This window comes from Citrus clementina, unplaced genomic scaffold (assembly GCF_000493195.1).
Source record: "Citrus clementina cultivar Clemenules unplaced genomic scaffold, Citrus_clementina_v1.0 scaffold_3, whole genome shotgun sequence".
Taxonomy (NCBI): domain Eukaryota; kingdom Viridiplantae; phylum Streptophyta; class Magnoliopsida; order Sapindales; family Rutaceae; genus Citrus; species Citrus x clementina.
The window spans coordinates 37,001,399-37,012,682 of record NW_006262339.1 but is presented as its reverse complement, the minus strand read 5'-3'; the positions used below and the strand labels follow the sequence as shown (position 1 = coordinate 37,012,682).

The following is an 11,284-nucleotide window of genomic DNA, read 5'->3' as shown; positions in this document are numbered from 1 at the left end:
AGAGAAGAAAGCTCCGACAATGAGAGAAGGCACTATGTCCGAGGTAGAGGTCGTGGTCATGGACGAGGTTGGAATTTCAACAACAACAACTCCAATTATGCCAAAGGAGAAAGCTCAACCAGAGGACGAGGCAGAGGCAATCCAAGATCGAGGTATGACAAATCCCAAGTACAGTGCTATAATTGTCAAAAGTTTGGGCATTATGCTTCAGAATGCAGAGCTCCAAGCACCAGAATTGAAGAGAGAGTGAACTATGCTGAAGAGAAAAATAGTGAAGATGGCACACTTTTACTAGCACGCAATGACACAAGTGGAGGTCAAGAAAATACATGGTATCTTGACACAGGTGCTAGCAATCATATGAGTGGAAACATAAACATGTTCGTGCAACTAAGTGAATCTGTGAATGGCAGTGTCGCTTTTGGAGATGATTCAAAAGTACCAGTGAAGGGTAGAGGTAACATTCTTTTTCGTGCAAAAGATGGTAGTCACCAAATAATTTCGAATGTTTACTATGTGCCCAATATGAAAAGCAACATTCTTAGTTTGGGTCAACTTTTAGAAAAAGGCTATGATATTCACTTAAAAGATTATAGTCTTTTCCTAAAAGATGACAAAGGAAATCTAATTACAAAAGTGAAAATGTCGAAGAATAGAATGTTTCCATTAAATATTCAAAATGATGTTGCAAAATGTCTCAAAGCCTGTCACAAAGATCAATCCTGGACTTGGCATCTTCGATATGGGCATCTCAACTTTGGAGGATTGGAGCTACTATTCAAGAAGAACATGGTGAAAGGCTTACCATACATCAATCACCCTGATCAACTTTGTGAAGGATGTTTACTTGGCAAGCAATTCAGAAAGAGCTTTCCAAAGGAGTCAAACTCAAGAGCTCAGAAGCCACTCGAGCTCATTCATACTGATGTGTGCGGTCCATTCAAACCAAACTCCCTTGGTAAAAGTAACTACTTCCTTCTCTTCATAGATGATTTTTCAAGAAAAACTTGGGTGTATTTTTTGAAGCAAAAATCAGAAGTTTTTAAAGCTTTCAAGAAGTTTAAAGCTGCAGTGGAAAAAGAAAGTGGATACCAGATTAAAGCCATGAGATCTGATCGAGGTGGAGAGTTCACTTCCAAAGAATTTTTAGAGTTTTGTGAAGCAAATGGAATTCGACGCCCTTTGAAAGTTCCAAGATCCCCTCAACAAAATGGTGTTGCAGAAAGGAAGAACAGAACCATCCTCGACATGGCAAGAAGCATGCTTAAGAGTAAGAGGCTACCTAAAGAATTTTGGGCTGAAGCTGTTGCATGTGCAGTCTACTTATCCAATCGATCTCCAACAAGAAGCGTGTGGGGCAAGACGCCACAAGAAGCTTGGAGTGGAAGAAAACCCGGCATCTCCCATCTAAGAGTTTTCGGAAGCATTGCCCATGTACATGTACCAGATGAAAGTAGAGCCAAGCTGGATGACAAAAGTGAAAAGTTCATCTTCATCGGCTACGACAACAACTCCAAAGGATACAAGCTTTACAATCCAAACAACGGGAAGATCGTGATCAGTCGAGATGTAGTTTTTGATGAAGAAGGAGAATGGGATTTTGGCTCTGGTGTGGATGACTTCAACTTCTTTCCCATTGAAGAAGATGATCATACACAGATAAAACAAGTAGACGAACAACAAGAGCCTGCCACTCCACCTATCTCACCGGTACCAACCACATGCGGAGATTCACCGCCGCCTTTCTTAAATGAAAGAACCGAAGAACGTACAAGGAGTCTTCAAGATCTCTATGAGGTAACTGAGAGACATGATAATCTCACTCTCTTTTGCCTCTTTGCTGATTGTGAGCCAGTCAACTTCCAAGAAGCTGCACTAGATGAGAAGTGGAGAATTGCAATGGATGAAGAAATCAAAGCCATTGTGAAGAATGATACTTGGGAGCTTAATACTCTTCCAAAAGGTCATAAGGCGATCGGTGTCAAATGGGTGTATAAAACAAAAAGAAATGCGAATGGAGAAATTGAAAGGCACAAGGCGAGGCTAGTTGCAAAAGGCTATAGTCAAAAGGCTGGCATAGACTATGACGAGGTATTTGCTCCTGTAGCTCGACTTGAAACTATTAGACTTATTATTTCTTTGGCTGCTCAGAACAAATGGAAGATTTTTCAAATGGATGTGAAGTCTGCTTTCTTGAATGGATTCCTTGAAGAAGAAGTTTACATCGAACAACCATTAGGCTATATGGTGAAAGGACATGAAGACAAAGTTTTGAGATTGAAGAAAGCTCTTTACGGGTTAAAGCAAGCACCAAGGGCATGGAATAGCAGAATTGACAAGTATTTTCAAGAGAAAGGCTTCACCAAATGCCCATATGAACATGCTCTCTACGTCAAAGAAAAAAATGGAGATATTTTGATTGTGTGCCTGTATGTGGATGATCTCATCTTCACTGGAAGTAATCCAAGCTTGTTTGAAGAGTTCAAAAGAGTGATGATCAAAGAGTTCGAGATGACTGACATCGGACTGATGACATATTACCTCGGCATTGAAGTCAAGCAAAAGGAAGAAGACATATTTATCTCCCAAGAAAGTTATGCAAAGGAGATTCTCAAAAGGTTCAAGATGAATGATTGCAAGCCTATAAGCACGCCAGTGGAATGCGGAGTCAAGATATCCAAATATGATGAAGGCGAAGATATAGATCCAACATTCTTTAAAAGTTTGGTTGGAAGCCTACGTTATTTGACATGCACAAGACCAGATATTCTTTATGCTGTTGGACTTGTGAGCCGATACATGGAGAATCCAAAGACCACTCATTTTAAAGCTGCAAAAAGAATCCTTCGCTATATCAAAGGTACAATTAATTTCGGCTTGTTATACTCATTTTCTAATGACTACAAGCTTATTGGATATAGCGATAGCAATTGGGGTGGAGATGTAGATGATCGAAAGAGCACAACAAGATTTGTGTTCTTCATGGGAGATACTGCTTTCACATGGATGTCAAAGAAGCAACCAATTGTCACTCTATCCACCTGTGAAGCTGAATATGTAGCTGCCACATCAAGTGTTTGTCATACAATTTGGCTCAGAAATTTGCTGAAGGAGTTGAGTTTGGCACAAGAAGAGCCAACCGAGATTTGTGTTGATAACAAATCAGCAATTGCCCTATCCAAGAATCCAGTCTTTCATGATCGAAGTAAACACATAGACACTCGCTATCATTTCATAAGAGAGTGTATTGCAAGAAAAGAAGTGCAAGTCAAGTATGTAAAATCACAAGATCAAGCAGCTGATATCTTCACTAAACCACTCAAGCAAGAAGACTTTGCAAGATTCAGAAGTTTGCTTGGTGTCACAGGATCAAGTTTAAGGAGAGGTGTTGGATCATAAACTTGATCCAAGATGAGTAAATCAAGCCCAACTCATGGAAGGTTCCATGAGTAGGTATGGTTGGTGAGCTTTGAATTGTTTGTGTTAGGTGTGTTAGGTGTGGTTGGTGAAGTAGGTGAGTGGTAGGTTTTAATGGATGGTGAGGATTTGTGTATTAATTGAATAAATGAATGGTTGTGATTAGTTTGTTTCATGTATAAATACCCCCTCTCCCCTTTGGTTTAATCATCAAGTGAAGTAGCAAAATCTCTAAGGTGTAGAGAGTGAAAAATAAGAGTTGTAATTGGTGAGGAGTGTTGTTGAAGAAATAAAATAGTGTTTTTTGTGTGTTTTATTTTGTTAATTCTCCAACAGTTGAATGTTTATAATTTATGCTCTCAGTATCAAGTCTTGCATTTTCTTTAGAGTTTGCGTTTGATGCCTGCTAGATCTATCCTACTGTGCACGGTATTTGAAGATGATAAGGAAATTCTTGACTTAATTAAAGCGATTGAGATTTTTCGTTTCTGGAAGGAGGTCGTAGGTTCACGCAGTTTTCTCAAGTCATTGACAGAAACCGAATAATAAAATTATTATTATAACTTTTGCACTCATTGCAAATCGAAGTTTTGGGCTTACAAACAAACGTTTCTTATAGCTGGCCTCCGAGAAACCTTACCACGTAAGCACTACTTTATCCAGTTACGTTTCTTGATTCATTACGTGATAGACTTATGGGTCCCTCTATTAACAGGAATTATGCAAATATATATCATACAATTTTCCTTAAATGTATATAGAGGAAAGCTAATTTTAAGAACTCACTCGCTGATTTGTATTATATTCATTTTGCCTTTTTTTGTTGTAAGATTTGACTGCACTATCCTCCCCATCAAGAATAATATAGTTGTCACTTATCAACTATTTCTTGTAGTACTTACACATGTAATCATTTTTATCACAAGCATATACACACAAACCTTAAGCTCATTGTATTGGTGAAAGGATTTATATAATATGGAGAAATACTAGAGTACCTTTGTTATATTACACCTATTTAATACACTTATGACATGTGTTCATGAATTAAATATAACTATTAATTACATAATAATTTTTCAAAATAAATGTACACATATCATATATGCATTAAATAGGCGTAATACAACAAAAATATTATAGAATCTGTCATATAACATGTTGGCTTACTTGAAAATGATGTGATGGTCATGATCGTAAACAATACAGTGACATATGAGAGATACAACATTTTGCTGCCGCTTTCATGTTTTTTTTTTTTCTCTCAAAGTATTTATTTTCACAATCCTTAACTTAGGTTCTATTTAATACTCTGGTATTGGGTATTTTAGATTTGTTGAGGGTTACGAGATTATTGAGACTTAATTCCTTGATGTTGCGAATGGTATTACTAAGGTCTCGTTTGGAATTGAGGTTAGACAGTTATAGCTTAAAAATTACAATACTAAAGTGTTTGATAAACACTACATGTTTTATTTTATACTTGTATGATGAAAAATCTTATATAAATTTAATAATTTAATTTGTCAAAATTATTATTAAAAATTATATTTACTACATACTATTAACTTTTATTTTTACACAACAGTAACAGCACCTACAAAACAGACTTTTATTTGTACACAACAGCAACAGCACCTACCAAACAGGGCCTAAGCTCAATGTAATAATTACTATTTTGAAGTTAGTATTATGGCTATTCGAATGGTGAAAAGTTCTGACTAGCAATGGGCAGGGGCCGCGCGAACGCAGGCCCCACTACCACAAATTATGACGTAGGCTCTCCCACTTGGGGAGACATTAGGGTGGTGCACTCTCCAAGTGCAATGAGAGCCACCATCCTAGGCCATGGACCTTCCTGATCACCCATTGACCCCGCCCAGGTAAGTATGTTCTCACGTTGCTCCAGCTTCTTTATTTGTACAGGCCTCAGGTTTCTTATTTTTCAGTCTTTTTCCGATGTGGTTTATTTTATGCAATGTCGAATAGCTCATATCAGTATATATAACATGATTTCCTCAGCAAACAGATCATGCAAGGTTGAATCTGCATCATACCATTTACGAGCATTCCATGCTATACGCAATTTTTTTTTTTTATAATGATTAACTTGCGTATGCATCGATCCTTCGTGATATTGTATCAGGAAAAAATGATTCATCCAACAGGGATTTACAATTAAGTCCCAATGCCGCTGTCCACTCAAAGAGTAGACACCCAATAAATTTGTATCGATCGACAACACCTTGATCACTAAATTTATTTGATAGAAAGAAGAAAAGCAAGGAAAATTTTAGATTCTCTATCACAAAATCCTGCTTATCCCACGACAGTTTGGGAATAAATAATACAGAAAACAAGCAGATTGCATGTGAAAATTTTCAGCTGCATTGGTTGGGTGTGCGACGACGTTGCAGTAGTGCAAGGCAAGGGCGCCGCTCGAGAGCCCCGGTCGCAAGCTCCAGTAGTGAGCTCTCCGCCTTAAAAAGTTAATCTAATATCGTGTGAGCCAGATATTAAACTGATAAGAACAGATACTATATACACTTGATCTTAGCCAAAAGGCCGAGAAAGGTATGAGTTTTAAGTTTATGCAGTTGCTTCTTTTATATACATCTGACCGCTTCTTCTTTTTCTCTCTTAATCGATGTGTTTAATCTGGAGAAGTTTTAGAGAACTCCCTCCAAATAAGATTCGGCACTCCACATTCTCAATTAATGCAAATTTTTAACCTGTAGCATAATTAACAGAATGCTTTCATTATTTCATGATGTATATGAGGATACAATTAAATTAGTTTGGCCTCTTGTAATGAAAATAAGGAGTCAAGTGTTGAATCTCTCCAGTAATTTAATATCTTGTAATGAAAACAAGATATCAAGATTTCAATTTCTCCAATTTGTAAAATTAGTAGGAAGATTTTAGTGTTTTACTAGCATAAAGTCTTACTGAAACTATCAAAATTTGCACTCTTGCTATCTCTGAAAAATGAAATATATATTTGATCTCCAATTATTTGTACATCAAAATACAACACAAAATTCATCAGCGCGTTGTATTTTCCACAATCATATATATTGGCTCTTGGTTGCCTTTTTGCTTTCAAACTGCTCTCCAAGACCTAAATGAGCCATTCAATAGCCAAACAAAACTGCTCTCCATTGTTTGGAAACAATCACCAAACAAAGATGGAATTAAAAAAAATGGAAAAAAAGTTCTTAACTGAGAACTTTCAATTTAGACGTAATATTCAATGAGTTTGCCCTTTCATTTTTAGATTCTCTCTCTGATATTTTATTTATTTAATTGGTTGTCCGATATTTGATGTGATCTGAATATTGTAAGTGAAAGAATATGAATTTTGGCTTATCAACGTATTGGGACACATTTTACAGCCAACAAACAAACAACAAGTGTGATTTTAATACAAATGAAAATTACAAAAAATGATGCATGAGTGAAGGGGCGTAATTCAATTTTAGGGTTAAAATCATAATTACAAGTAAAATGTGTTGTACACAAGTAAGGCCACCCGATTTCGCAACTTCCATCTCCTCGGCCGTCGGCGTTGCAGCACCCGATTTCGTGGCTTCCATCTCCGCTTGATGGTAACTCTAGCTTCAGCTCTCAAATTGGATGTCAAAATTTTAAATTTGATACATGTATAGATGACAAGTTTTTAGAAGCTTCAAAACCCATGGTTCTAGCCTTCTCACTCCTACCATTCAATTTTTTTTCTTCTTTACATATTTGTTGCTATTACCAAAATCATCATATAGATACTATTTCCCTTTTAAATCTTCTGCGATGAAATGTTGCTTTCAGGTTTTGACTCCAATTCCGTTCTATTTGATGAGGGTGAAGTCTGGACAAAAGAAACTGACTCTACAAGTTGGCATGTGTCATTATTTTGTTCATTGTTTAGTGTGATTAAAGTTGTTCTTGGTATTATCGTATATTTGCATTTCTATAATATTACAGCCCAATCCAAAATTACTACCTGACCCGGAATTACAACCCAAACCAATTTGTAACCTAAACCATAATTGAATCCGAAAAATCAAACTGAATCCAAATTGAAAAAGAAACTGAACCGAACCGAAATGAATCAAAATAACCTTTAAAACCGTTTGGGGTTGAAAACTTGTAAAACTAAATCGAAAACCGAAATGCCCACTCCTGATTTTAAGAATCCACTCATTGAGTTATATTATATTCATTTTACTTTTTCTTATTTCTATCTCAGGCATTTGAGAGATTCCTCGTTGATGTTAGTATCTTTTTGTTGTAAGATGTGATCATGCTCTCCTCCACATCAAAAAGTATACTCTAATTGTCACTTACCAACTATTTCTTGTAGTATTTACACATGTAATGGATTTGATCACAACCATATGCACACAAACATTTAACTTATTGTATTCATGAAAGGATATATATAATATGGAGAGATACTGGAGTATCTATGTTATATTACACTCACTTAATGCATGTGTGATATGTGTGTATGAATTAAATATAGCAATCAATTACATGGTGATATTTCAAAACAAATGTACACATCATACATACATTAAGTAGGTGTGGTACAACAAAATTACTCTATAATCTCTCATATAACACGATCGCTTACATGATGGCTTACTTGAAGATGTTGTGATGGTCATGATCGTTATACAGTGTTGTGTGATAGATACAACATGTTGGTCCCCACTATCTATTACAAAGTTTCAAGTCTTTTTTTTTTTTTTCGATTCTCAAAGTACGTATTTTCGATCTTTAGCTTAGCTTAATATTAAGGGTCATGGGATTATGGAGACTCAGATGTTGCTAATTTGACTGGTATTATTAAGCTCAATGTAACAGTTGTTATCATCATGTTGAAGATAGTACTATGCCTTTTCGAATGGTGAAAGTTTTTTACTAGCAATGGGCAGGGGCCGCGCGAATGTAGGCCCCCACTGCCACAAATTATGACGTAGGCTCTCCCACTTGGGGAGACCTTAGGGCGGTGTTCCAAGTGCAATGAGAGCCACCATCCTAGGCCATGGGCCTTCTTGATCCCCCATTGACCCCGCCCAGGTAAGTATGTTCTAACGTTACTCCAACTTCATTATTTGTACGGGCATCAGCTTTCTTATTTTTCAGTCTTTCTCCGATGTGGGATATTTTATGCAATGTCGAATAGCTCATATCAATCTCATGATGCTATAACATGATTTCCTCAGCAAGCAGATCATGTAAGGTTGAATCTGCAACATACCATTTAAGAGCAGTTTCATGGTCTACGCAAATTTTTTTTTTTTTTTTTGCCATTAGCTTGCGCAAATATCGATCCTTCGTGATATTGTATCAGGATACAGTTAATTCATCAATCAGGGATTCACAATTTGTTGGTGGTAAAATTGTGGGGAATGGCAAATGTAGAGAAATACAACAATAATGGTGGAACTTTATTATGTAAAGTAATGTGTTTACAACTAACTATGTATGTAGGAAAAAACTGCAGAAATTTTGTGTGCTTCAAAGCACGTTACAAATGTCGCTTTCCTTAAGACGTTATTTGCCCCTACCAATTGAGTGATGCACATGGGTTAAGCAAATATACCTCCAGGATACAATGAAGTACTTGTTTGTTTGCTTGCTTTGTGCATCGACGAAAGCAAACCAGAATACTCTTGAATGTTGCAAGCCTGCCAAGAAACAATATATTGTTCCTGCAGATTGGAATGTGAATGCACAAAAGAAATGGGTGTTTTGTGTTGAAATTCGTACTAGAAAAGAATGCTAAGAAAAGAGTGGTGTAGGATCATTTATTTCATGTCTAAATAGCTTAAACATGACCCCTATTTATAGATATACTTGTGCCCCCTCATTTGGGTTATCATCTTTCATGATACCCCTTCATTCATGGCCATTGGATCTAGATTTGATTTTAATCAATGGTCCAAATTGAACCATTACCATTTCAAATGAAATGTCACCATCTCTAAGTGAAATGTTGCCATAAAAAGTTATATCATTTAGTAAAAAGATACATTTTCTACAAGACACAATTAAATGGACATGTCCTTACAACAAGACATCATTTAATTAGACATGTCTTTAGTGAAAGGTACATTTTCTATAAGGCACAATTAATAAGACATGTCTTTACCATAAGACACATTTATTTTGAAAATTTTCTAACAATCCCCCACCATTTGCAAAATTAATGAATTTTGAAAAATTATCTTGCACAGGTTTGGAAAACTTATGCATAGATGAAGGTGTCTTTTGGACTTGAACCTTCACTTAGTGACAATACATCAAAGTTAATCAAGGTGGCATGGTAGGCAAGCTTTGAACCATCGACCGTAATCGACTAACTGGATATATCTCACACATAAGTTTTCAAATTCTCAAGTATTCCTTAGCCGACACGTGGATTGGCCCTGTGTCTATATCCTGTTTTCATGAGCGCTTTAGTAACCAGCCAAGTTACATAGGAAGCGGCACCACCTCATACACTCACATAGGTAGACTTATCTAGAATGTCCCTGTAACTAAAACATTTATAAAGTAGCTTAACCTCTCCCACTGTGGTCGCCAATTGTTGTGATATTGATCAAACAAAGTATCAGACATGGCATTGCAAATGTGTCCTTTACACACGTAGTCATCTTGCTCTCACTTATGTCGCACTCTGGTTTCCGCTAATGTCTCATTCTCACGTTCTTGAGGTTTTGGTGTTGTGAGAACATAGACCATATTGAGGCTTGTCAACAAGAAATGCAACTTTTTCTGCCAACGAATAAAGTTGCCACCATCGAATCGCTCCAATTTGACAAAATCTACTGCGAATTGTCGAAGAGATGAACTTGGTGCCATTGTTGTAGAAATAACGTCTTAAGATTGTTGGTGGTAAAATTGTGGGGAATGGCAAATGTAGAGAAATACAACAATAATGGTGGAACTTTATTATGTAAGGTAATTTGTTTACAACTAACTCTGTATGTAGGAAAAAACTGCAGAAATTTTGTGTGCTTCAAGGCACGTTACAAATGTCGCTTTCCTTAAGACGTTATTTGCCCCCACCAATTGAGTGATGCACATGGGTTAAGTAAATACGCCTCTAGGATACAATGAAGCACTTGTTTGTTTGCTTGCGTTGTGCATCGACGAAAGCAAACCAGAATACTCTTGAATGCTGCAAGCCTGCCAAGAAACAATATATTGTTCCTGTAGAAAACAATCTATTGGAATACGAATGCACAAAAGAAATGGGTATTTTGTGTTGAAATTCGTACTAGAAAAAAATGCTAAGAAAAGAGTGGTGTAGGATCATTTATTTCATGTCTAAATAGCTTAAACATGACCCCTATTTATAGATATACTTGTGCCCCCTCATTTGGGTTATCATCTTTCATGATACCCCTTCATTCATGGCCATTGGATCTAGATTTGATTTTAATCAATGGTCCAAATTGAACCATCACCATTTCAAATGAAATGTCACCATGAAATGATGCATCTCTAAGTGAAATGTTGCCATAAAAAGTTATATCATTTAGTAAAAAGATACATTTTCTACAAAACACAATTAAATGGACATGTCCTTACAACAATACATCATTTAATTAGACATGTCTTTAGTGAAAGGTACCTTTTCTATAAGGCACAATTAATAGGACATGTCTTTACCATAAGACACATTTATTTTGAAAATTTACCAACACAATTAAGCCCCAATGCCACTGCAGCGGACCATTTATATTCTCTATCACTAAAAACCCTTGAGCAAAAGCAGGTTGAATATTTATTTTGTTTGAGAATAAATAACACAAAAAACAAGCAGATTGCACGTGAAAAAATTTCAGCTGGATTG

At 36.3% G+C, this 11,284-nt stretch overlaps 2 non-coding genes and 1 pseudogene across 2 annotated transcripts; all 3 read right to left on the bottom strand.

The window, feature by feature from the left end:
* Window positions 1–5,148: 5,148 nt before the first annotated feature.
* LOC112100428 lies at window positions 5,149–5,308 on the bottom strand. Its single transcript, XR_002906800.1, has one exon. It is a non-coding gene; the product is annotated as a U1 spliceosomal RNA (small nuclear RNA).
* Window positions 5,309–5,812: 504 nt separating this feature from the next.
* LOC112100483 lies at window positions 5,813–5,995 on the bottom strand (annotated as a pseudogene).
* Window positions 5,996–8,350: 2,355 nt separating this feature from the next.
* Window positions 8,351–8,507, bottom strand: LOC112100439. Its single transcript, XR_002906811.1, has one exon. It is a non-coding gene; the product is annotated as a U1 spliceosomal RNA (small nuclear RNA).
* Window positions 8,508–11,284: the final 2,777 nt, after the last annotated feature.